Source organism: Haemaphysalis longicornis, unplaced genomic scaffold, assembly GCF_048455015.1.
Source record: "Haemaphysalis longicornis isolate Haplotype H1 unplaced genomic scaffold, Haemaphysalis longicornis Haplotype H1 scaffold_5, whole genome shotgun sequence".
Lineage (NCBI taxonomy): Eukaryota > Metazoa > Arthropoda > Arachnida > Ixodida > Ixodidae > Haemaphysalis > Haemaphysalis longicornis.
In genome coordinates, this window is record NW_027526385.1 from 130989041 (window position 1) to 131015187 (window position 26147).

The 26147-nt window shown below is 43.8% G+C and overlaps 1 pseudogene; it reads right to left on the reverse strand.

Annotated features, from left to right (window-relative positions):
* Window positions 1–6092: 6092 nt before the first annotated feature.
* On the reverse strand, window positions 6093–12313 carry LOC144139892 (uncharacterized; annotated as a pseudogene).
* Window positions 12314–26147: the final 13834 nt, after the last annotated feature.

Below are 26147 nucleotides of genomic sequence, written 5' to 3' on the forward strand. Positions count from 1 at the left end.
GTGCTCATGCAACAAACTCCTCATTAATACATCTAAAACTAACGTAATGACATACACAAAAAAAACTGACATCTTGTTTCCCTATAACATCAACGGTGAATTACTCCCACGTGTGGTAGAGTTTAATGACCTAGGCGTCACTTTCGACAGTAAACTGAGCTTCTCTTCACATATTCAGGTAATTACTCGTACAGCTCTTCGATCGCTTGGCGTTGTCTGTCGCGTGTCCAAGGAGTTCAAGGAGCCGATTTCTCTTCTCAAGCTCTACACAACTATATGTCGTCCTCAGCTTGAATATGCATCTGTTGTCTGGAACAGCACCAGCAAAACAAACCGTAAGCTTGCAGAAAAGGTCCAAAATAAGTTCATATCTATCTTCAACCATCGCTTTGGCGATAGTAGTAATTATAACCTTGGAGCGCCCTCTTCATTGACGCAATCATGCTTAACTTCCAGGCGGAACAGGGCTGATATTCTCTTCATCTTTAAAATTATGCACGGCTTAGTGTCTTGTGGTGAGCTGCTACAACATGTTCGTCTTTATGTGCCGCAAAAGTGGACCAGGAAACATGATACCTTTTGCAACCCCAATTGTCTGCGTGTCTTGTGCCCTGTGTTTCGACTGCAATGCACGTACAATCGGTACTCGGATTACCTTGATATATTTAATGATTGCCCTACTCTGTTTCGCAAACATGTCTGTGAGTTTGTATTGGCGTAACTGCCAACTTCTCTTATTCTGCATTTGTCTTTTATCCTTGAGTTCATGCACTTAAATGACTTTCATTCCGTAACTTGAACATAAGCTATCCTTTCGTTTTTTTTTCCTTTGTATTTTGTATTTTATTTTGTATTTGAGAGATGTGTACATTATGTTTCGTGTGTTTCTGTTTCCGTGCGCCAGCACAAAGCCCCCCCGGCTGTTCCTGGGCAGGCAAATAAATGATTGATTGATTGATTGATTGATTATTATTAATATTATTATTAGGCTCATCACCCGGCGAGCACTCCGAAGCCTTGGAAATGTGTGTCGGATTACAAAGGAATTCAATTCTCCAGATCCATTTCTAATGCTATGCAATGCTATATGTATACCACAGTTAGAATATGCTTCTGTTGCCGGGAACGGCATCTCCAAATCTAGTAGTGAATCAATAGAACGTGTGCAGAAGACGTTTCTATCCATATTTAAGCACCGTCATCACAATCACAGTTTTCATCCTGATTCTGACTTACCCATTGTCCCTTCCATCCCTTCCTTGAACTGCAGACGTATGCGTGCAGACCTTACATTTCTTCACAAAATTGTTCATGGTGACCATTCTTGCGCAGACCTGCTTAACTGTTTAGAGTTTAGTGTACCAAAAAGGCCCACCAGGTCGCATCGCCCATTCTTGACCGCTGCGCGCAACTCCAATCATTCTCCTGTGCGCGGAATACAGAATTGCTACAACCGCTTCTTTGAACGACTTGACATCTTTCGGACATCCTATACAATTGACCGTACAGCGGTGTTGAATACAGTATGTTAAACACCTATAATATCTCTGTCGTTTTTTTTTCTCGAATAAGGTTTCTCTGCGGTTGTGTCTATCCAACTGATAGTTGCCTATTTTTGAAAATGTTTACTGTCATTTGTTCGTCTTATCATTTGTCTCTGCACTCTTGCCGTTGTTTTTGTTGTATTACTGTCAAACTTTGTTGCTCTGCCTGTCGTGTTGCCTTTACGACAGGCAAAACAACATAGGCATCTTCTGTTTTTATTTCTAACCTGTACCCAGGCTCCGCCTGTGCTTTATTTCTGTCATCTTCACTACTTGAATTTGTGTGTGTCTCGTCGCTTGTTTGTTTCTTGCTATATGTTTCTTGTATTTTGTTTCCCCACTGGTTTTCTAATGAACTTCGAAGTTCGCCTAAACTTAAGGACAGCGCCCACAAAAAGGCCAAGCGTTCTGGGCTTGACAAGTGGAAAGCGTAGTTTAGTCGGTATCGCTCTCTTTGTAAAATCCTCTACCGGCGTGATCACCAGCTCTATATAGAATCGTTAGAGGCTGCTGCGTCTCAGAAATCATCTGAATTCTGGAGGTATGTACGCGGCCGTTCTAAGGCGTCTGAAGAACAGCTTAGCCTGCTTAATTCCCATGGTGAAGAGGTTGAGGATGTCGCCACCAGTTTTGCTAAGTACTTTCATTCGGTCTTTCAACTGCCAGATGGCAACGACGAACGCCTATCATTTAATAACTCTAATTTTAATACACTTATGTTCGATGAAAAAATTGTCAATGATAACCTTCAACGGATGAAACCATCATTTTCCTGTCTAATAGGGGCGTTTTATATTCCCCCCGATGTTCCTATTTCTTCGTTCAATGAGCTACTTACTTCTGTAGAAGAAGTTTGCGCTTCACACCGAGATCACCATTTTATCATTCTGGGGGATTTCAATGCACCTGGTGTACAATGGGACAGTCTAACTAACCAGCATTACAATTATTACGTACAGCAAAAATCTCGCATTGTTTTAGACTTCCTAGATTTCACATCCATGGCACAACTGAATAACATAAAAAACAGCTCCGAAAATATCTTAGACCTCTGCTTCTCAAACATTAAGAACGCGCGAGTATCAATGGTGGATATCTCTCTTGCAAACCGGACAAGCTTCATCCTCCATTTTCAGTTTTTGCTCCCGTTTCGATTCGGCATTGTGGTACCTCACTAAAGTATAATGAACTCTCTCCCTTCTGTTATGCACGTGGGGATTACATTGGCTTGTATAGCTTTTTTTCTTCGTTTGAATGGTCGGAAATTCAAGAACTTCCTGACTGCAATACACAGGTCGAACGGTTCACCGAAATTGTCAAAAGCGGTATGGACCAATTTATTCCCAAGTATAAACCAAACCACTCCAAGCACCCCCATTGGTTTTCGAAAGAACTTCGTACGACTCTTAAAATAAAAGACCGCTGCCACAGAAAGTATAATAAAACCGGGAGTGACGAATGGAAACAGTACTTCCGCTCTTACCGTAAATTATGTAAAAACTTTTATGAGCGGGACCAGCGCTCCTATCTCGATTTTGTAGAGAGTAGTGCGAATTCTCAGCGTGGAACATTTTGGAGATACCTCCGGTCCCGTAAGAACAACTCACATGATCTTATCAATCTTGTAGATTCCTCTGGGGAAGTAGTTCATAATGTCGCCAACCACTTTGCTCAGCACTTCAGTGCACCATGCGGCCAGCGTGACGTCTCTGAAATGAACATATTGGTAAATCGCGTACAAGGCTCTAGCTTAGTGCTTTTGGACGAGCAGTTGGTTTTGGAGAGCCTAAAGAGCATGAAACCGTCGTTGTCGTGTGGAGCTGACGGAATACCTCCAGCTATTCTCAAAACATACGGCAGCATTTTTGTACCTATTTTGACTGTGATATTTAACCAGTGTCTAAAAACAAACGTGTTCCCTATCGCGTGGAAAATTTCTCGAGTGCGTCCTATTTTCATCTCAGGCTCCAAATCTGATGCAACAAACTACAGAGCAGTTTGTCTCCTTTGTGCTTGTTCCAAGCTGTTTGAGACAGCGCTGTACAAATTACTGTCAAGTTCTGTACATAGTCTCCTTGTAAGTAAACAGCACGGCTTTATATCAGCAAGGTCGACAACAACTAATCTCTCCTGCTTCATGGAGCAGGCCTCGGCAGCCATTTCTGAGAGGGGCCAGCTCGACGTTGTCTACTGTGATCTGAGCAAAGCATTTGTCGTTGTCTGCCACACGCTGTTACTTAAAAAGCTTTTACAGGTAGGAATTGATACACCACTCGTGGCGTTGTTTGGTAGTGATCTAGAAAACCGGTTCAGTTTCGTTAGGGTTAACGGGCAGACGTCTGCTCTGTACAGATCAACAAGCGGTGTGCCTCGAAGCTCCGTGTTGCGGCCTCTCTTGTTCTCTATTTTTGTTAATGATGTGTCAGCCGCAATTAAGATGTCTTCTTTCCTTCTTTACGCTTCTCCGACTTCAAAATCTTGCAAATCCTCTTCGGGTGTCCCCAAGACGGCTCCAAGCCATAGTTGCAACAGATGACCTGAACTTCTGGAGGCACAATTCCTTGCTTGAGGCAGTGTGAAAGGATGCGTGACTGGCAGGACGTCGCAGCTATGAGGTTGACACACGTAGTTAGCGCACATGGATTAACTTGAGACGACAGGAAAGAGACCAGTGTAGGAGAAATATTAAGTAACAAAAGCTTTATCAGGGCTAGTTGGTTGAACATACTGAATAAATTTCATGCGCTAAACAACGGGGACCAGCACCTTGTCTGTGTCTACGTGTTTCTTCTGGTCCCGTTGTTTAGCGCATAAAATTTATTCAGTATGTTCGACCAACTAGCCCTGATCAAGCTTTTGTTACTTAATAAATATCTAATTTTCAACGTGTAGAGCGTGTACAGACCCATTTCTATAAATATTTATGCATGGTTTTTTATCTGAGCCTCTCCCCATAACTGTCTCTCTAGGTTACCGGCGAATCTGCTCAGGCCTTTTTTTTGTATACAAACTGCTTCGTGGTACAATTTTATGCCCCCAACTGCTTGCATAAACCAGTTTTCGTGTTTCTGAAAATGCATCAAGGCTTAACCGCCCATTCCACACAGCTGCACAACTAAGCAGATGTTCTCCTCTTGATAGCCTGCGGTGCCTCTATATGTAACTTTCCCTCCTGTGAACTGGATACTTTTCGCGGTCCGTTTCGGGGGTTTTCGGCAGGGCTGTAAGCCGTCGTGCGCAAACATCATTTCGACAGTACTTGTTTTCTTAAATTATTTTCCTTGTTTGTGCATTGTTTTCACAGTTTGTTCTTATTTGTTCGTGTTTGATGTTGATGCTGCGGGCGCAATTGTCTGTACTCTGGCACACTTCTGTAGTCAACTCTTCATGCACGTTTTAAAGGTGCCCTGAAGGCCACAGTAACAAATGTTTCTATAACTTGTCATTCTCTGGGAATAGTTACAAATATTTGCTGTAGTACGTTTCCTACATTTTTGTGTAATTGATGCTTCATTGTATTGCTATCGTTATTGTACGATGCATTTTTGCAATGTACCATAATTGACAGTCTTTGCTGTGTAATGTAGGTTAAATGCCACTTTTAATTTTATTCTCTGTAGTATTTGGGTTTCCTATTGTTCTTCGCTCAACACCTTTTCTAATGGCTGGTTATGTGCCAGCCGCTGATGTAATTCAAGGCAGCCTTTTTTTTCTTCTAAATGCGCCAGCACGAAGGCTTCGGCTGTTCCTGGGCACTTTAATAGAGGTTTATTGATTGAAATTGATTGACTGATTGATTGATTGATTGATTGATTGATTGATTGATTGATTGATTGATTGATTGATTATATCTTTTTAAAAGATGGTGCCGAGCAAGAATATGTTCATTTTTTGCTCCTGCGTGTGCTATTGAAAACAGAAGTTTCTACCGCGTGTTGAGTCACTGCCAGAACTTGCTTTTAGTGAGTTTTTCTCCTCGTGAAGGCGATCATTTAGTAGCCACTCAAAAACAAAATTTTTAAAGAGGAGCCAGCGTTGAAATACCTTTTCCCTCAAAACAAGCATGTCGTTTAGCTTACCCAGCCATTTACAGTGCAAAATATTGAATATTTATTTATTGGGAGGTAATCTTTGTCAAAAATTGCACTAAAAGTGCTAGCCACGCCAGCTGTGATAAGTGACTAATAGGTGGATTTATTCAGTAAAGCTTTGACATTTGTGTAACTAATGGCTGGAGCTATGCAGTGAACTAGAATAAATTTTATGCAGTAAATATCAAGGAAGTAATGTTAAAAAAAACAAAAAAACGGGGGAAAAGAGCCTATTAAGACTGAACCTGTTTGAGAATTCAGCTGTGAATTGAAAAATATTCCATGGATTTCTTTTATTCTAGTTCACTGCGCATATATATATGTTGTAAATATTTGTGCGAAATTTCATTTCAAAGTATTCTCTGAGAAATCAGTTATGAAAGTTTGAGTCGTATCATTTGGAGCAAACTTATTTTCAGAAAAACGTAAACAAAGATTTCCGAGATTGCGAAAAGTTTCACAATCTTCGCATGCAGGCGTAAAATGCGCCAGATTCATAGCTGTGCCCTTCTGCGGAAGCATTATAGTCTCCTTTTGTTCGGATGGCTGCTCGTCTTTTCTTCCTGGCCTGTTTTGTCCCATCCGCTGAATTGCTTTTAGCATTCTGCATGCGCTGGTGATCCCTGGCGATGGAAGCTTTCGTCGTGTAGTACCCTGGTTCTATGCCAGGTTGCCTCAGGATATCTAGGGTGCTTACACTGCCATTATAAAGTGTGCCACAGCATCATGCAAGGCAAACATTACTGTAGGCAAGCTTACGTAGACCTCTTTGGGTGCCCTCTGCCATATTAGACCATTGAAACACTCATTAGTATTTTGCGTCTTTCTATGCAGGCACTTCATTAGAAGTTCATCGGAGCACAGATCACTGTAGACAGTTTTAACCTTGTTGAGCACATTTGGAAGTTCTCCTTTGTTTACATATTTCCCTTGGCCGAGTGCTTCGACCCTTTGGTATCCGCACCAGCTTTTCGGTCCAAGTGGACACAGGCCTTGTCTCGGCTGCTTGTCGGTAGAGCTGCAATGAAAAAGACTGGCAAGGGTAGCCTTTTTCATTGCAGAAATGTTCCCCTCATTAGCCCTTATGGTGATGCCATAGTAGTTTTGCAGGCGGTCATTGAGGGCATCGGTGAGCTTTCCCTTACCACCGAGTCCACGCAGTGTCTTCAGTTTTCTGAGGCGGCAGCCAACACGCTTCTGAACCTGCCCAATGCATTCTAGTGTCTGCACACTGTCCTTTCCATACATGTCTTTCACAGCGGCATAACTCTTGGAATCACCACCGCCGTAGTACTGCAGGTACTGCAAAACCCTTGTGGCTTTCGACCTTTCGAATATTCGGTATAGACCAACCGTCTCTATACTGCCAGCACTTCCTTCATGGTTTGCTTGACAGGAAGGGTGGTTTGCCTTCCATTCCTGGTACGAAGCACTATCTTGCCTCAACTTGCTTTTGGTTTTACAAGACTTACACGAGCTAGAAAGGGCATCAACATCAATAACCTTTCCCGCGTCAACAGAAATCACAGACACACAACCGTTCAAAAATGAATGGCCACGCTTCTGACATGTGCCATCACCTGAAAGGCCACACTCGGCACTCCCCACAACACGACGAGCTTCCACAGCCGCATCACTCATCGACGTCGACACCATTTCTCCTGCCGCTGCAGAAAGCCGAGATGACAATTTGTCGTAGGCGGAGTGACGTAGAGGAGCAGGCATGTTTATCACTTTAGAAAAAGTTTTCGCACCAGCGTGCCTTTTTCCTAACTGGCGCATCGCGTAAACCAGATGTAAATTGTTCTCATTGGCACGACCCACCTTTCTCGACGTCTGAAATGGGCGCTCGAACCCACAGTCGGTACACACGACCGCACAAGCCGAACATATCTCTTGGTGAGAGCGTTCCTCGAGCTTCAGTCTTGTGTTCATGCATTCGGAACATGCCAGCGCTGAAAACACTGACGAAAGAATACCAATGTCCATTATCCTGTTCCCTTGGAGCTTTGTACGCCTTGGTTCTGTCCCCAAGCTTCTTCGCGGTCGCCGAAATACCCGCGTCTGTGTCAGTAGGCAGCCTCGTCATCGTATAGCGATTTGCAGCAAACTTGCGCTTCCTCGTCTTCTGTGCACTTACCCATGCTAGTCGTAATATGGTCCAGGTGGCCTAAGCATACAGCCCTAGTACCGTTGACACGTGGAACAAATGGAGAACGAAGCCTGACGTACCCTGACCAAGGCAAACAAAAAAAAGACAAAAATTCTGACGAGCATCGTGCGTGCCCCTTGTGGCTGTTTTTAGAGATTTACGAAAACTTTTAAACACAAAGTTGTATTTAATGAAATTCTCTTATATAACAGTCACAATAAAATGAATAAATTATTTCGAATAGCATTAATATAGACGAAACAACGCTTACTTTCGAAAGCGATTTTTCGAAACCGAAACCACAGTTGGAAATGTGGTTTCGGTTTCGCTGTAGGAGCATAGAGTATAGAAACCTTGCTGTAACTCGCAAACTAATGACGATAGGAGGATAATTTTTGTTGCAACATATATGTGAATGGTTTGGCGTGCAAAAACAACCTGAAAATTGATATCACGAAAAAAAAAGAATTTTGAAGGTGGCCTACCACCTTAAAAGGAGCCCGGTCGGACCAATATTGGTCTTCCCACAGGGCAGCGGAACTTCACTCCCAGTATAGCCCCTACAACGGCGTGAGGTTTTGTGTGGCCTTTCAAGAAAAAGGCACTCCCTGGCTCAGTTGTGTCTATTCGTCTGCAAATACTCGGTATATCAGATTCAGATTCAGATTCAGATTCAGTTTATTTCATGTACAAGTACATCAGGGGGTTGGAGAAAAGCTGCAGTACTGCAGCTTGACAAAGCTCCAACCCCCTGGACCTGGACAACAGTTTGTACAACGCAAATACAGCAGCAAATATTTTCATGCTCATTATTTGAATGCAACTTGTGTAAGTAGTATATTCTAGTTATAGAAAACGTAATATTGCAGTGAAATACACAAAGAAACAATCGCAATACAAAGAAGATGGCACGACGGTATGCATATATAACAAGAGAAAAAACAGTACTCTATAAAATACAGTGCAGGGGCAATGCAAGTAACAAAAATGCAGTAAGGTGAGCATCACTAAAGAAACACTGCTAACAAGTTCTTTGGGGTTACATTTTCTATTTCGACACCATTTTTATATAGAGTGTTCAGTAGTCTTGGTGTTATGGAGCTGAGCATATTATTCCCATAGTTAGTCCGGCTGGTAGGTACAAACCAGCGTTCAGGGTTTCTCACGCTGTACACAGAATTATTTCGAGTCAAGTTGGCCAAGTTAAGTAATGTATTTGTGTTATGGATTCGCTCGTTTATTAATGATTTACAGAGGCGATAGTCGAACAGTTTTTGTACCTGAATTAATTCGAATTGTTTCAATAAAGTACCAACCGAGTGATCCATTGGAGTATTGGTTATTATTTTGATTACTTTATTCTGCAGTCGGGAAAGTTTAGAGATGTTTGACATTGTAGTGGCACCCCATACTAAAAAACAATAGCTAATACATGATTGAAATAGTGCATGGTATATAATAAACCTTGTTTTAATGGGAAGTAACTCACGATTTCGATAAAGAAGTCCTATTACTCTAGAAAGCTTCATTGCTACCCGGTCTGTTTGCAAATCCCAGAGCATATGCTCGGTGAATATCACGCCAAGAGTTTTGAAACTTTTCACAACTTCTATGGGGCGGCCATCGAGATGCAAGTTATTTATTGGATTTATTTGTTTGCCTTTAGCTCGGAAAATAATAGCTTTGGTTTTTTTCACGGTTTATTATTAGGCCATTTGACGAAGCCCATTCACACAGTTTAGCTAGAATCTCATTGCCTCGGCTAATGAGATCTGTGCAGCTTTCATTGGCTAAAAACAAGCTCGTGTCATCCGCGTAGATTATAAATTTTACGGAAGAGCTGATTAACACAATGTCGTTTATGAAAATGTTGAATAAATAGGGACCCAATATGCTTCCTTGTGGTACGCCAAGGTATGTCCGCTTTGTTAAAGAAGTCGAGTTATTTATGTTTACATATTGCTGGCGGTTGCCAAGGTATGATTCAATAACCTCAAGGGCCCTACCGCGAATACCGTATAATTCTAATTTCTTAAGTAGCAACTTTCGGTCAAGCGAATCAAAAGCCTTCGAGAAGTCTATAAATATTCCAAGTACGAATTTTCTGTCTTCGATTTGGCGGAGAATAAATTCCTTCTGCGCAAGTAGCGCCAGTTCAGTAGACCTGTGTTTACGGAAACCAAACTGAGCATCTGATAGTATTTTTTGTTTATCTGTAAAGGACGCGTGCCGAGAATACAAAACTTTTTCAAGGACTTTCGAGATAATCGGTAAAATTGATATAGGCCTATAGTTCCCAAAACTGTTTTTGTCCCCTTTCTTGTACAGTAAGATTACTTTCGCGGTTTGCAAATTCGCTGGAAAAGTACCAGTAGAAAAACACAGGTTGAATATACTCGTCAGGGGGCGGAAAATTATATCAGCAATGAGTTTGATAGGGTGGAGCTTAAAATCAAAAGGATCGGAACTGTTGCTGTTTCGCAGCTGGATAATTGTTGAAAATACCTCGGCCTCAGTTACTGGGGCTAAAAATACTGAGTCGGAACAAGAATTCACCATCTTTAGCGTGTTATTTAATAATACCGGTGAGGACAATGTCGTCACAAGATATTCGTTGATGGCATTTGCCAGATCACAACCTCTTAATTTTTTACCATCTACGGTGATTTCCGAGACTGTGTTGGAGGTGCTATTAGTGCCAAAGAGTGATCCTATCTTTTTCCACGTTGCCATTGTATTGTGACTACACTCTGTAAATATGTTACTGAAATACTCGTTTCTAGCGCGACGAATTTCCTTGTTAAGGCTATTGCGAAATTTTTTGTATTCTATTAAAAGTTCTGGTCTACGGTGGGTGAGAAATTTTTCATACATGACGCCTTTCTTTTTTATTTTAGCCAGTAGGTGTCTAGTTATCCAGGGCTTACGGATCTTTCGGGAGGTGGTAAACTCTTTGTAGGGAAAACATTGATCGTACAGGTGCTTAATTTTTTTGATGAAGGTATCCATTGCAGTGGAAGCATTTGTGGCGCTACAGACGTCCATCCAATCGATTTCTAGAACATCATTCCTAAAGTGATCCAAGTTTTCGCACGAAAAATGTCTTGCTCTAACCGGTGGTTTTTTAACTCTATAGTTTCTTTCGATTGCCATGAATATAGGTAAGTGATTGCTCAGATCGCACGCTATAACACCAGCCTTAACATTGGTAGTATCCGAACCTATAAGAAAAAAGTCGATGAGCGTTGAAGTGTTTGCAGTTACTCGTGTTGGAGAGTTTATAACATTGGTTAAGTTGAAACTTTGAAATAACCAAGTCATCTCGTTTGTTATACTACCATGAGAAGACATGTCGACATTAAAATCGCAACCACAAATTATCTTAAGCTTATTGTTGACGCAGTAATCGAAAAAACGTTCAAGATAACTCAAGAGCAAAACGTGTGAACCAGACGGAGGGCGGTAAAGAACAGAAATGACGTAGTCCTTCAGTTTTACAGACAATATTTCATAGTCGTAGTTCGTGCACGTGAAAGCTGGTATCATGTCACACTGGTAAATATCTTTGATGAGCATAGATACTCCTCCACCTTGGCGAGAGGGGCGATTTAAAAAGAAAACATTGTATCCTGGGATTTTAAATACATCTTCGTCAGTTGTAAACCAGGTTTCTGATAACATGATGACGTCAAACTGAAATCCAATCTGGGTAAAAAATATTTCCAAGGATATACGCTTGTTTCTCGCAGACTGCGCATTTAAATGAAAAAATTTGAGTCCAGCTAGATGGGTTTTCCCGAGATGGGTACGCAAGGTATCGGGGGTGACATACATGTAAGTCGGTGTTCAGAAAAAACTTAACTGCCATAGGTCTACGTCATCATTTCCAAGTCATGTTTCGATCTTACAACAATGGCTCGGTCGCCTTCATTGCGCCGGATCAAAACTTTGCCGTTGTTGTGCCAAACGAAACGGAAATTCCTTTCTTGTGCCCACTGTTTTGTTTCCCAAAGTAGCGTTCTCGTTTGCTTGGTCATATTTGCCTGAATGTACACATCACTTTCAGTCTCTCTCAGTTTTTTTCGAGCTTCGAACCAGGCGTTCCTTGTAGCCTGCCGAGCGAAGCGCACGATTACAGCAGGCGTTTTGTCGGGCTTAGAAGGCAAGCGATGGGCCGTAGTGACGTCATTGTGCGTCAGCTCGGGAACCTCAAGTGTTCCCGCGATTTCGTTTACTTTAGCCTGTAGGTCTTCCTTATCTGTCTTCGGCAACCCGTGAAACTCTAGATTTAACTTTCTGTTCTGCCATTCAAGTTCGTCAAGGTCTTTCTTTATGCAGCTGATTTGCTCTTTGCCTTGGACAGATTCAATGCCCTCAACACGCTGTTTCGTCTCAATCATTTCTTTTTCCTGTTGGTCAAGACTTGTTAATATTTCATCATACTTGTCCGAAACGTGCTGAACACTTGCTTCAAGGCTGGTCAGTGTTTCCTGCATGGTCTTCACCTTCTCCTGTAGCTCAGCCATTGCATTAACCGATGCGTAGTCAACTGTTTTTTTCTGCTTAGCGCCTCTGCACAGTGGGCATCGCCACTGCTTCTTTGTAGATTCTGATCTGGACTTGAAAGTCTTTTCCGCAATCCCCGAACATGGTCCCAAGTGGTACGAGCATAAACATTCACTACAAACAGCAAAAGGGTCATCCTGGCTGATAACCAAGTCACAGTCAAAGCAACAATTGTCTTCAGCGCTACTCATTTCGCCAAGCTACATGGGCAGCAGCGTAGTGGCACAGAGAACAAGATGGCGACTTAGTGGGAGTGGTAAAATGCAAACCTGCAAGAACAGGACGAAGGATGAGTACTCTGTAGCCTGCGCCGCGTCTGCCGCCCAAGTGAGAGTCCTCGCGCAGTCTCGTCCTTTATAGGTAGCGTAGGGTGCGCCGTGCGGTCGCAAATCTCCCAGTGCGCCTTCCAGGTCACGTGGGCTTGACGTCGCTAGTTGGCCGGCGATTTCTTTTCTTGTCTGGTCGAGGTAGCCAAAACCGCATGCGGACCGCGCGCACGATAAATCTGCAAGAACAGGACGAAGGATGAGTACGCTGTAGCCTGCGCCGCGTCTGCCGCCCAAGTATTCGTCTTTAGCTTGCAAGTATTCGTCTTTAGTATCGCTGCAAGTATTCGTCTTTAGCTTACAACACCTGTTCTTAAACTTAAATATAATTTGCGTCAGCACAGTGGGCTCTTCAATTGTACAGTAGTCTGCAGTAGACTCGCGATCATCCAAGGTGTAGGATACCCGGGGTTTTGTTTGCTGCATCAAAAGCTCTCAAAATACGACTCTGGGAAACACGCCAACCTATGTTGTAATAAAATAGTCACACATAATTATTTATAGAATATTTTCACGAAATACATCACCTAAGAACAACGTTGAACTATATATCACAGCGTTGTGTAAGATGACGATAGCGGAAGTTCGCTTTTATTTGTGTGTCAATGGATTTTGCCTCGGCGTTCAACTCCGTCAACTCTATTGGTGGTACGGTTCATAAAAAATTCACACCCTTGCATCACGCACTCACTTCATTGTCTAAAATATTTATCCAGTTGTACTTATGGGTGTTGTTCTTCCTGCAGCTAACGCTGACACTGTGAGTATTTATATATCGATTTATTCACAATTTTTACACACCCTCAAGCGCTAACATATTGTAGAGGGGAGTGGGGTACGTGAAATAAGATACAAAAACCAGGTTACATAACTGTGGCACAGAAAACACACACAGAAGGAAAGCGCGTTGGCCGGCAAGAGACTCCTACTGTACAAACTGGGCAAAACTCCACCATTCAAAACACACCAACAGTAACAGCATAGACCACACACCCTCACATATTTAACGACCTGATAATCAGTCATGTGGTATTATCGCCCAGAAAAATACGCATCAAGACTGACGGAAGAGAAAAAAGTCTGATATCTGCGCAGTGTTGGCTGGTATATGATGGCAAGTGTTGGATCTATAGGGGAGAAATTAATAAAAAAGGTATTCCTACTACATGGATTCATTCATACTTTATATTGGGGATCAATACGAGAAAAGTGGTACGCTGTCATTTAAACAACTTTGTTTTTAAGAGAGGCATCATTGCATATCTTGACAAACCGGTTAAGGTAAACGACTTTCCGGAGGAGCCATAAATAAGGCAAAGATGGGGTACATTTTATAGCAGTGACACAAGCAGTACAGTTATAATTTCACAGAATAAAGCGACAAGCATTGTTTTGTACAAGGTCAGTCGCTTGATCTAGATTAGCGTAACTGGGATCCTATATAGCGGCAGCATACTCAAGTTTTGAACGAACAGAGATTGTAATCAAAAGCAGTTTTAAAGAAACAGGCGCTTTGCTAACGTTCCATCGCAGGTAAACAAGCCTGTGTTTTTCCAACCCTGTTGTTTTCGCAATGTGAGGTTTCTATTATATTTTGGCAGTTACGACTACGCCAAGATAACGGTAAGATGTTACACTTTCTTGGTAAAATCGTTTAATTTGTTTTGGGCGATCCCCATTCTGATTAGACATTCCCATTCATTTATTGTTATCTATATTCATCTGCCTTTTTCACAAGTCACACCAAGATATAACGTTATGTGAATCATGTTGGCGCTTACATTTCTTATGATCGTTATGTATTTGCGAAATCTCACGCAGTCGTGAGTGTATAATTGTACGGGAGAAGAAACACAGCTGGTTAAATCATTAACGCCAACGAGAAACAATATTGGACCTCAGACAAAACATTGTGGACCGCCAGACGTCACGTCGATTATAAGGGAATAGGGGTCAATATTATTCACGTACCAATCAGGGTTAGCTAGAAACCATTCAAGTCACGTTAGTTTTTTAGTTTCAAGAACACCTTCCGGATAACCAGAAAAATGTGGTCTGTCGAAACTTTCGTATCATCATCGCAGTTGCACCGATGACATCATCACCATCGGTTCCGATGATCACGCGGGTGGCTCGCTCGAGGTGCTTCATCCTTCTCATAATCGCCATTAAAGCTAGCGATCTCCACGGTCGCCCCTCTCTGCATGGAGGTCACTGTCCCTCGGGCTTAGGTTCCCACATTTTGGTGCCGTGAAACCCGGGAATTGACGTCGGAGACGAAGAGCAGCAAGACCACTATCTTATTACGACGACTCCTGCTCCGGCGGACCAGACCCTTGGGACCCACGATGACCTCTATTGAAAGAAAGCTACGGCGACGAAACACACTGCGGGAGAAGCTGGATGACATCGTTCGGAACGTCGAAGAGGGCCTCCACAGTGGACACCTTACCACACAGATGGACATGACTATTTGTCTGGAGCGGATGGAATTCCTCTTTCGACAGATCCAAAAGCTCGACGAGGATATTTACCTCGACACCACCGACGACCTCGTTACAGCGGAGACATCCGAACAAGCAACCTTCAACGACAAAATTGTACACATTATGGCGGAGCTTTCCTTTCGGTTCCGAGATCATCCGAGTGGTGAGTCTGGTATTAAACCTTCTCAGACAAGCTCACCCCACTCCGGGACCGTAGCCACGCGAGCGAAGCTTACAACCCTGGAATTGACTAAGTTCGATGGCGATCGACGAAAATGGCTCTAATTCTGAAACCAGTTTGAGCGTACGATACATACGAACCACGAACTTAAACCTACGGAGAAATTCCAGTACTTAATCAACCTTTTAACGGGAAAGGCTGCTTCCGCAGTATCAGGAATGCCTCCGAACGAGGAATGCTACAAGGACGCTGTAGCGCTGTTGAAACAACGGTTCGGAGATCAGGCGCTCCTTGTACGAGATCATATGCAAACCCTGATCGAATTAAAACCGGTCGCTTCATCGTCAGACATGCAGAGATTGCGGAGACTCTATGACGAGGTTCAAGTTCACTACCGAAGCCTAAAAGGCCTCGGAATGAGCCCTACAACGTATTGCTCCATGCTACGAGAAATTCTACTCCGGACGCTACCAAGAGATCTGGTACTTCCATTTCATCAGTGGTCGAAGATTCCAATGGCAAATACTCTGAATGATGATTCTTCGATACCAACTACCATCCACGAGAGAAAATTCGAACAGTTTGTGAGATTTCTAGGGCAAGAAATTGAATGTTGGGAAGTGATTGTGCCAGCTGGGTTAAGACACGAGCTCAGCGATGCGAATTCGGAACAGCAGCATGCAAGTCCCCAACTGCCTTCCGTATCATCCCTTCTGTGCGCTACAAGTGGGAGGAAGAAATGCATCTTCTGTTTTTCCTCGCACGACGCAGCTTCTTGCTCCTCTCATTCCATAACTTTAGAAGAGAAGAAGGCGTGTCTTACTCGACAGGGACGCTGCTTCCGTTGCTTGATGCAAGGGCATATTGCTAGGCAATGCAGGAGAAAAATCACCTGCCAGCACTGCTTGCGGCGGCACGCTTCTTCGTTGTGTTACGAAGACCAACGGAATGAAGTTTGCGGGAGTGTCACCAGAACTCCAATCCAGCTGATGTCCAGAAAAAGAAAATCCGTGGTACTCCTCCAAACGCTGACCGCCAACGTGTCAGGACCGACGAGGAAGGTAAATGGCAGAATTTTTCTTGTTGGAGGAGTCAACGCAGCTTTATAACGACTGATTTCTCAAAGAAGCTGGGTTGCGAGTCTAACAGAAAAGAAACCCCCACCGTAGGAGTATTTGGTGGAAAGAAAATCACAGAAACTTTCAATAGAGTGAGAATACAACTGAATAGCCTGACAACCAACTCTACCGTATTAACAATAGAAGCGCTTGAAGTGGAATCGATTTCAAACCAGTTGATTCCGTTTCCAGACGAAACTATGATTGGAGTTCTGAGAAAGAAGTTCATCGACACTGCAAGTCTCGAGCGTGAGCACGTGGATGAAAGCGACGTCACTATCCTAATTGGATCAGATTTTTATTGGGATGATGTTACAGGAAACATTCAAAGTTTAGGACGTAATCTCAAAGCCATCGAGACGAGGCTTGGATAGACCATACACAGACTAGTGAAGCAACCACCCCCAAGAGGAGAGCATTGCTCAAACATTGTAGCCCTCCATACACTCATTGAGCAGTCCGAAGTGATACCATCGCTTGAACAAGGGTTGGAGATGAAAAGTATTGTGACCAAGGACAAAGCATCGACCCATCAAGATTGATTTTATTGATTGTAAGGTTTAACGCGCCGACGCAACGCAGGCGATGAGGCGCGCCGTAGTGGAGGGCTCCGGATTAATTTTGACCACCTGGGGATCTTTATCGTGCGCCGAAATCTCGTACACACGGGCGTTTTTGCTTTTCGCCTCCATCGGAAAAGCAACCGCCGCAGCCGGGAGTCGAACCCGCGACCTCGTGCTCAGCAGCACAACGCCTTAGCCACTGAGCCACCGCAGCGGGTACCATCGAGATGACTCCATTTTGTCTAGACTTGACGAACCCATCTCGAGCAAGGATTGCCGACGCAAGGTTACTGTTCCCTGGAAAAAGGATGCAGACTTTCCGGACAACCTTCCAGTTTTCGAGGAAAGACTCGACCACCTCTGTGACCCCACAGGCGGATCGACATCTAAGAGATTGATAAAGTTGGGGAGAACGCGAAAAGGTCCTTTGCAGGACATTTGTTGGAGGCGGAGAAGGGTATACTCGCAAGAACTTCTCCATGAAAGCGAGAACCTTCAAAAGGTATCCGACAAGCTTACAACAGGATCGACTGTACTCGACAACGGTGATATTGATCTACGCGTGTTTTGGACTCCGGTTGGCAACGATAGGCCGCTAGAACAAATTTAGCTCCTAAGCACTTCGTGGGTTTCCGGATGTACCTATGAAAAGCCGAAAAGTGCAGCGCCTCGGAATACTGGAAGGAGACTGACCGGTCTTCTCAGTGGCCGGGGGGAAGATATAGAAACTTTGGTATCGTCATCGCAGTTGCACCGATGAGATCATCACCATCGGTGCCGATGATCACGCGGGTGGCTCGCTCGAGGTGCTTCATCCTTCTCATAATCGCCATTAAAGCTAGCGATCTCCACGGTCGCCCCTCTCTGCATGGAGGTCATTGTCCCTCGGGCTTAGGTTCCCACGCGGTCTATCCGTCAGCCTTTATCAAGTATGCTGTGCAAGAAATGAGTGAGAAAGACTATCTGGTTTTCATATGACAATGATTGACGAAAACCACGTTGAGCGTGAGAAGAAGAGAATTTGAGTATAGAAAGTTTAAAATTTCTGTGTACATTACAGGATTCTTTTTCGTACAGGGTATACAGTTCAGTGAAATTAGGCGGCAGTTGTACAGAGATTGTCTAGTGCCCGATCTATATTGCGGTACTACTTCACCTATTTTTCTTGGAGGGGTAAGATGCCGTGTTGAAGAAATTGGACGAATGGCTTATATGCGAGAAGAGAAGAGTACACCTTAGTCCACCCCAGAATATTAGAATGTATGCTAAAAATGCCGCAAGACTATGGAAGTTTGTTCATCTCCATTATCTCTATAACACCAGAGGGCTCAATAATAACAGGAAATATACCAGGAAATCGACACCTGAAAACATTTGTAACGCACAAAACAGTCGATGGCACCCTAAATGCATGGAAGAATGCATCATTTAACAACAAAGCGTGTTGTGCGGGCGAAACAGCGCCACTTTATCAGCGTCATTGAATAACGTAATTTTACTGTCTTTTTTCGGGTTAACCGCCTTCCAAAACGTTTTGGGGTTATTTGAAAGCAAGTTTTGCGGCATTGTAGTTATGAAATGTGTTTCTTAGTTCTCACAAACAGTTGTGTTATATTCGGATTCTGCTTTGCAGTATATTTCCCAACAATCACTGGTGTTACGTTGTTTTTCTGTGCGGAAAAGCCATTTATTTTTATTGCAGAGGCGCTCCAACGTGTGGCTGATGAATTGGGCAATCGGGTTTAAGCGAATTTATTTTATTCGCACGGGCTCTTCTGTTCGTTCGTTAACCTTATTCTGGAATAGGTCGCGATTTTTCTGCAAACTCCGCTGTTGAAATCCTGTTAAATTTGTACCAATATAACTGCACATCTTTTGATTTAGAGTGTCAAAATCTGCATTATTGTAATCGCGGTTTCTTCATAGAGTCGACACCACGAGGAGTGGTGACGTCGAAAAAAGTTGCAACATGTCGTGATCGCTGAGTCCGAGAAGGCATGAAGGACTGGTTACGTGTTGTGGGTAGGTTGATAAAAATAAATCTAACGTAAGTAGCGGTGCAACCATTTTGCTGCCTAAATGGCTCAGTAAATTTGAAACATGAGCATAAGTTTTGGACGATTTGGCAGGTTGTTGAAAACGGATCAAGCACTAGGTATGAACCGGAACAATTAATTTTCAGAAAACGAAGATCATCAAACATTGTTTTGGTAGCATTCGGAGGGCGATAATTGGCACCTAACACAATTTTTTGCATTAAAATGCAGCAGAGACCAATACACATTCTATGTTGGAGGCCGCATTTACACTGTAAAAAAGTTCCGTATTTTTACGGACAAAGCATACGTAAAAAAACGTAAACTGCTTTCGTATTTCACAAAACCTAGGGAGTGTCTATAAAAAATGTAAACAGCTGCTGCATTATAGGAAACGAAGGGAATTTCCGTTATACGGCGAAAAAAGTGAGGAAAACACTATTAAATCTGGTCTAACTGAGATTAGATGTTCGAAGGACGTACCTACTTCCCCTGCAGTAGTGATGGAGACCTCCTAAATATGTTGTCACGTAGCCATAAACGACTCAGTTGTCTTGAAGGCAAAACAGGTTTATTGGAGCGAACTTGTGCTCCCCTAACAACTCAATGAATACAGAGGAGGTGAAGCTTCAGGCAAACAAAGTGACGTGTGCAGGAGAGTGTCGGGGAATGGAATGCTGCGGCGTCCACTCTGCGGCATTTCTCTTTTCGCGTGGGTATTGTTCGAACCGTCGAATTACACCGAGAACACTGTAGCTCAAACGAGACTATTCTAGGCTACTGAAGTTAGGGCGAAACATTCTCCCTAACAATAATTGTTTATTCAGCTTTCTACATTCACCCAGAGTGCATTGTTGTAGGAGTTACATAATAATTGTGTACAGTGCAGACACAAAATCACGAATCTCGTAATATACAAAAATTCAAATCAACACAGGCATCTTTTAAAGCTTGCAGTAAAGATTATTGTACAACCTGAAATGATAACAGAGCGGAGGACAAAAAAAAATAAAAGAGAAAAAGGAAAACCAGGCGAAAGGCGAAATTAAAAAAAGGCCATTCTATAAAACGAGTCACAGCAGTCAACAAACATTGCAGTGGCCAGCAACACGCAGCAGCAATCATGAATAAAAAAACACAAATATTCGCAGGCACAAGATGTCGGCCATTCAAGAAACACCGTCTTCAATGTCGCCACGCAGATAACAGATTAGAGCCGTGTCAAATCTAACACCAGATGGCAAATGGCGTTTTCTGGAAGCTCAGTCCAATCGCCCATTGTGTGTGAAAAAAAGGATGTTTCAAAAGTTGCGCCAATCCACCCTGTGAATGTGGTTGGAAAGCAAAGCTGTAAACGGCACCCACAACGATTACCCATGCGACGTCCCGTAAATTTAGTCACGTCACTCTAGAAATAGTGAAATCATAGAGAAGTGAAATGCACCTAACCACACCCTTTATGACTTCAAAGAGATATTGTTGGTAAGGTTAATTCAATGATGATGCATGAACGGTGGTTGGTGTTGTTGTATTGGTGTAGCACATGAGTGGAAACTTTTTTTTACAAAAAATTAAAAGGAAGCACAAACCCGGTGTTAGACGATCTCCCTTCTCCATCTCTGCGCCGAGGACGGAGGCAACGAGATCCGCCACAGAGACGGAGGAGGAGGAAGAAAAGAAGAAGGAGGAGTAGGAGAAGGAGAAGAAGGAGCACGTGGTGCAGGAGGAGATGAAGTACATCTATTCAGATTTTTTAGTGGTCCAGAGTGTCGCCCAGGGGAGTGTTTTTTTCTTCACTGTAGCCCATATGCAGTCTGCGCCGCCTGTGCTCTGTCCACCAACTGAAGCTTGGTAGGCAGACAGGGGTTGGAAAGCAGTATCTCCAATTTCTTTTGTTGGGTAGTTGACGGAAAGAGAGGTAGCTACTCAGGGTTGCAGTGATACACCCCTATTATGTGGTGGATTGTTCCTACTTCTGAGCAATATTTACATTCAGCGTCGTAGCAATTCGGGTGCACGTTTGGGAAGGAACCGGATTGTATGTGCCGTTGGGTAGTTTGTATTGCTCTGGAAAGGTCAGGCTAAGGCAAGGGTAGGTCTATCTCTGAAGAAAATAATGCTGGGTTACGTCCGTGAAGTAGAGAAGCGGGTGAATGTCCTCGTGCAGCTCCATAGCACGGGGGGAAAAAGCGCAGGATTGTTGGTGGGCGTATTCGTTGGCCTCCATGGAAGCGTGAGCGGGTGTTCAGATGAGCATAATGGAACCGTTTGGAAATTGTGTTTTTAGCCCACACAGTGTCCGTCGTTGCACCAAACCCAACTTGTAATTCCGGTAGGTTTGTTGGCAATCGGTTACTACCCTTCGAACCCCTGATTGAGTGAGAGCCAACGCGATGGCTGCCTCTTCTGCTGCCATCATGTCTTGAGTGCGGGACACGCAAGCAGGCTGGTTCAGGAGGTAGCCACGATGATGGCGTACAACTGCTGTCGATGTTGGGAGGTGTCAGAGTAGGTAACTGCATAATCCCAACAGGAGATGGTGTTGAGCGCTTGATCCTACGCTTGTTCGCGACCCTCTTCGTGGGGGGGTTCATATTTCTAAGCAAAGGGAGCATCGTTAGTGCTTGTCGCCAAGAGTGCGGGAGTACGTCAAGCAGAGTGACATTCTGTGCTGCTTAGCCAATCTGGTGAAGGATGCGGTGACCCACCTCAGTTCTGCTCATTCGGAGTTTCTGGTTAGAAAGATGGCCCTTTATCATCTCTTCCATCGTGTTGTGGAGCCCCGTGCTCAGCAGCCTCTCTGTAGACACACTCAGGGGAAGACCAATGGCATGCTCAACCGCCTTTCTAATCATTATATAAATAATCTTTATGTCCTTTTTGCCGAGGAGAAGACAGGGGGTTTTAAGTAAGTGATTCTTGAGAGGGCAAAAGCTTGAATTATTCGAAAGGTATCGGATTCCTTGAGGCCTCGCTTCTTGGTGGCAACTCGCCTGATCATGTGTATGATTTCATTGATGCTGTGTTTGAGGCGCTGCAACGACACGTCACTCTTGGTGTTGGCCTGGAGATGTAGGCCGAGGATCTTGATGCTGGGGCTTAGAGGGATGGCCTGGCCATCAAGAAGTATTTAAATGTGTTCCTTGATGTGCCCTTTGGCTTGAGGGCGAAATTCAGGGAGCTGTGATTTTTTACGCGAACACTGGAGGCCACAGGCTTTAACACATTGGCGTACTAGAAGTGAGATGCCATGCGTTGGTGCGAGCTTCTTTTTAATTTTTGTAACTCCTAGCATACGCACAAGGCGCGCACAGGGTCACTAGACATGCCGTGGACGGAGCGCACAGCAGCGCGTCAGGTCGCGTGACGCTATCACGTGGCACTCATCGAGCATGTAGAGGGTGAACCCGTAGATGTGCTTGGTGAGTCCACCACCTGTCTTCCCTGTCTCCGCGTGAGCTCGTAGCTAAATCGGTAAGACCGCCGGCTATCGCTTTGTTATGCTATTAGTTCCAGGCTTGATTTCTTACAGTGCCAGTGAATTCTTTTATTTGTTTGCGGGAGTTTTCTGATGACACCAAAGGTCGCGAAAGTACCCTTGGGGGTAGAGGTATAAAGCTTTGCTTGAAAAGGAAACTGCTGGAATACATTTCTCTGTCCATACGCCATAAGATAGAAAGAGTGGAACACGCGCTTCTCGGGGGAGGCCGATAACACAACCCGGTGCGGCTGGCCGTTAAAAACAAAACATAAATAAACATATGGAATGCATGGTTCACGGCAGTATTGTTTGCCTGGAACGCGAACCAGAAACAAAATTCAAACGTTACCGGCAATCGCGGTGGTGCTGGTGACCGCACCGCATCGCTATGTGTTCTCTAGGACTCTTTGTGCTCTCGGCAGGGCATTCATCCATCGCGGATGAGATGTGTTGTTTTGCTGTGGCATGGTGTGTAGACGGTAGAAGTCTGTTCTCGCCGTGTTTGCGGTGTTTTCTTGATATCCTTTGCACGTCATCAGTTATCGCTCGATCGACAGATAGCGTGACAGCAGCTAAGCGTCATTTTATTGCTTGCTTTGAAGTACGGCGTCGCGGGGCCCATTTAATCAACGCCTTGGTTGAGCCTGGCTTTGTTATCTCCTAATTCAGAGCCGTGTTTTGACGTGCGGTGACTGACGCGTCGCCGCGAAACACCCGTCGTGCTTTTCCAGAAGGTGAGGCTGCTTTTTTTTCTTGAAGTGCTAAGACTGTCCGCTCGAAGATGTTGCTAGCGTGACATTTACGAGCTTTGCACGCTCACGCGAGTTATCGGTGGCGTGGCTTGGTAGAGCGAAGGAAATATGAAATGACATGCAAAGCTGTACTGTAAAACAGGCTTATGGGGCTTAATGCATCTGGCACGGGAGAGAATATCATATAGTTTGGCGGTTCTAAACAGTCGTAGGTTGTAATTTGCGTCCATTTCAAACCTATGCTGGCCCTAATTGTCGCGTAGTTTTCTGGGGTATTTCCGTAGTCCAGTAAAACTGTCTGAGCCCCGCATACATGTTCAGTGCTCATTACAGTGTACAGTCTTTTGAGAAGCACGCATACGAGCATGCGGCGAGTATTTGCTGTTTCTTCTTCAATAAGTTTTACTCGCATTTTTTTGGCGACATTCAAGCTGCCAGTTCTGATTTTACGAATCTCATTCAATCGTCGAAGGCGTAGCTCACTATCAGAATCAGAACAACGCATTTCTGTGTTAACAAAGGGACAGTTCTTATGGGCACAGGTGCGCCAAAGTGTAAATACGCAGTTAAATGTCTCCCAGGTGTAGAAACGGGCTGACCTACTGAACGTGTACAGAAGTATGGCTGCAGTAGTTATTACATTTTAATGATACCGTCATTTGCAGATAGCAATGCAGAATGAAAAGCTGCATCTTTGTAGAGAAACATTCCGTGCGTGTCTCGCATGCTTTGAACATTTTGCGTTTTGCAGCAGTGTTCTTAGGGTTATGCTTTGTCCCATTATTTTATGCAGTGTGGTTTTCAAGAAATACAAAACCTTCAAGAACCATATTTTCAGACACAAAAAAAAACAAGGATGGACAAACAAACAATATTGCATTTTATTGTTCTTTGCCCTCATATGGGAGCCACTAGGCAAGACGTATGAAGCCCATTCCACTCATTGTAAACCACTTTAAGAATAGGACAGTCTGTTCCGCATTCTTTCACAGACTGTGACAGCCTGCTGAGGAAAGCTGGCTCATTTATGACCCACGAGTCTAGGTGCCACAAAGAGGCAAAGGATACATCAGTGCACCCTGATGACCTAATTAGCAATATTGAAATTGAACCAGTAACTACCCCAGACCAATCACAGGGCCCCTCCACATTTACCTTGATTCACGAGGAAAGCCCATTGTTAGCCAGAGCAAAGATGTCAAATTTTGTAGTTTCACCCCTGCTGCAGAGCCAGCAACAAATGCTGTAATGGCTGTCCAGAGGTATTTTATTTATTATTCACACACGAAAAGTGTACTGAAAAGAACAAAACAAATCGCAACTCATAGGTATATTGTGCTGGCACGAGATGGTGTTTACATTGTTCTTTTCCCTCGTGCCCTTTTGGCATCTCTTGGCTCCCGTACTGCCGTTTCAGCTTAAGCTCTCCGTTACGGTAGATTATCACACCTAATTTTCAAGAGAACTGTGTGAACAATGACTTAAAAAACCTTGTGAAAGACCTCTGGGTGTTCAAAATTAATTCGAAGCCCTTCACAAAAGCACACGGTATTGCACAGGTGAAGATGTGATACTTTAAACCCCATATTTTTTTACATTTTTAATATTTGTTTTGGAGACTAGCCTAAATAGTGAATTGTGTGCGTGTTTGCCTTCAAGCCACTCAGAATAGTTTGTTCACTTGCCAGTACCTCAGAGACAAAACATGCTGCTGCTGTGCACTAGGTCACAGGTGAACCCAGGTGGACCAATCGAAGGCCAATTGCACTCAAATTTCGGATCAAGAAATTTTATTTTGGACGTACCGTGCGTATCACGAAAGCAACTGGGACATCACTGGTAGCTCTGTGAATTGCCTTGATAATCAGTTGCGAATGTTTAAAAATAAAAAACCTCCATCGCAGACAACGTGAGACCTGCCTCCGGATTGTGCAAACAGCGATGAAGCAGAAGTGACATTGCAGCCACCCAGGTGCTTCGTGCTCTACCAAGCCAGGGGAACCGGTCAAGCTCTTTTGGGTGCGCCTACACTGAACCTGCTGCATATGTCAAGCTGTTGTGAGGAGGTTTCCTCTGGCTTCCCGGTTGCGACGTCACTTCGGCCTGGTTATAATGTCCGCACGCTTCTTAATTTCGCTTTTAAAGTCTCCGATTTTGATGGTCGTTTGTGCCATGCATACGCGTATGTCAGCTGTCATATTTTGTATCTTGCTGTCTTTTTAGGCACACTAAATAGAAGTGAGGTTTTCAAGAGGCTACATTTTTTAGTGCAGTTGGCCTTTAATCTGGAGTTTTGCTCTATAGCACACTTCAGAGCAAGTTGTCGAACGTTGAGCCCGGAATTTATTTTTAATATAATCCTGCTACTCAAACCATGGAATTGCAAGGTTTATCGCAAGTTTTTTTCCAGTTTCTTGCAGGCAGCATCTATCAGTGGCGCTGCTGCTTTTTGCGTGCAAGAGACACTACACAAGGAGCAGAAGATCCTCAGGGAGCGATCTTGCCTGCTGCTACTGGTGTGCTGAGGACTCGACCTGGAGTATGCTGAGCCCGCAGCTACCTCACTTGAATTTCTTCAGAGGCTAGTTACTTTTGCAGCAAGCCTAGCATTGTTTTCTTGTTTGCCGTATACTTAGGTGCTGAGTTCATGCCCTTATTTTCTTGGTAAAGCTTGGACATGTAGGGCTGACATGATTTTCAGAATTTTTAACAAATTTTCTTTTGTTGTGTCTGCCACGCCATTGGGTCCAGCAGTAAAGCGCAGAACTTTTTCTAGTTCCCATAGGTTTTGTATAAAATCTATGAACGAGATAAAAAAGAACCTAGAAATAACCTGCGTTGTGTAATAGGA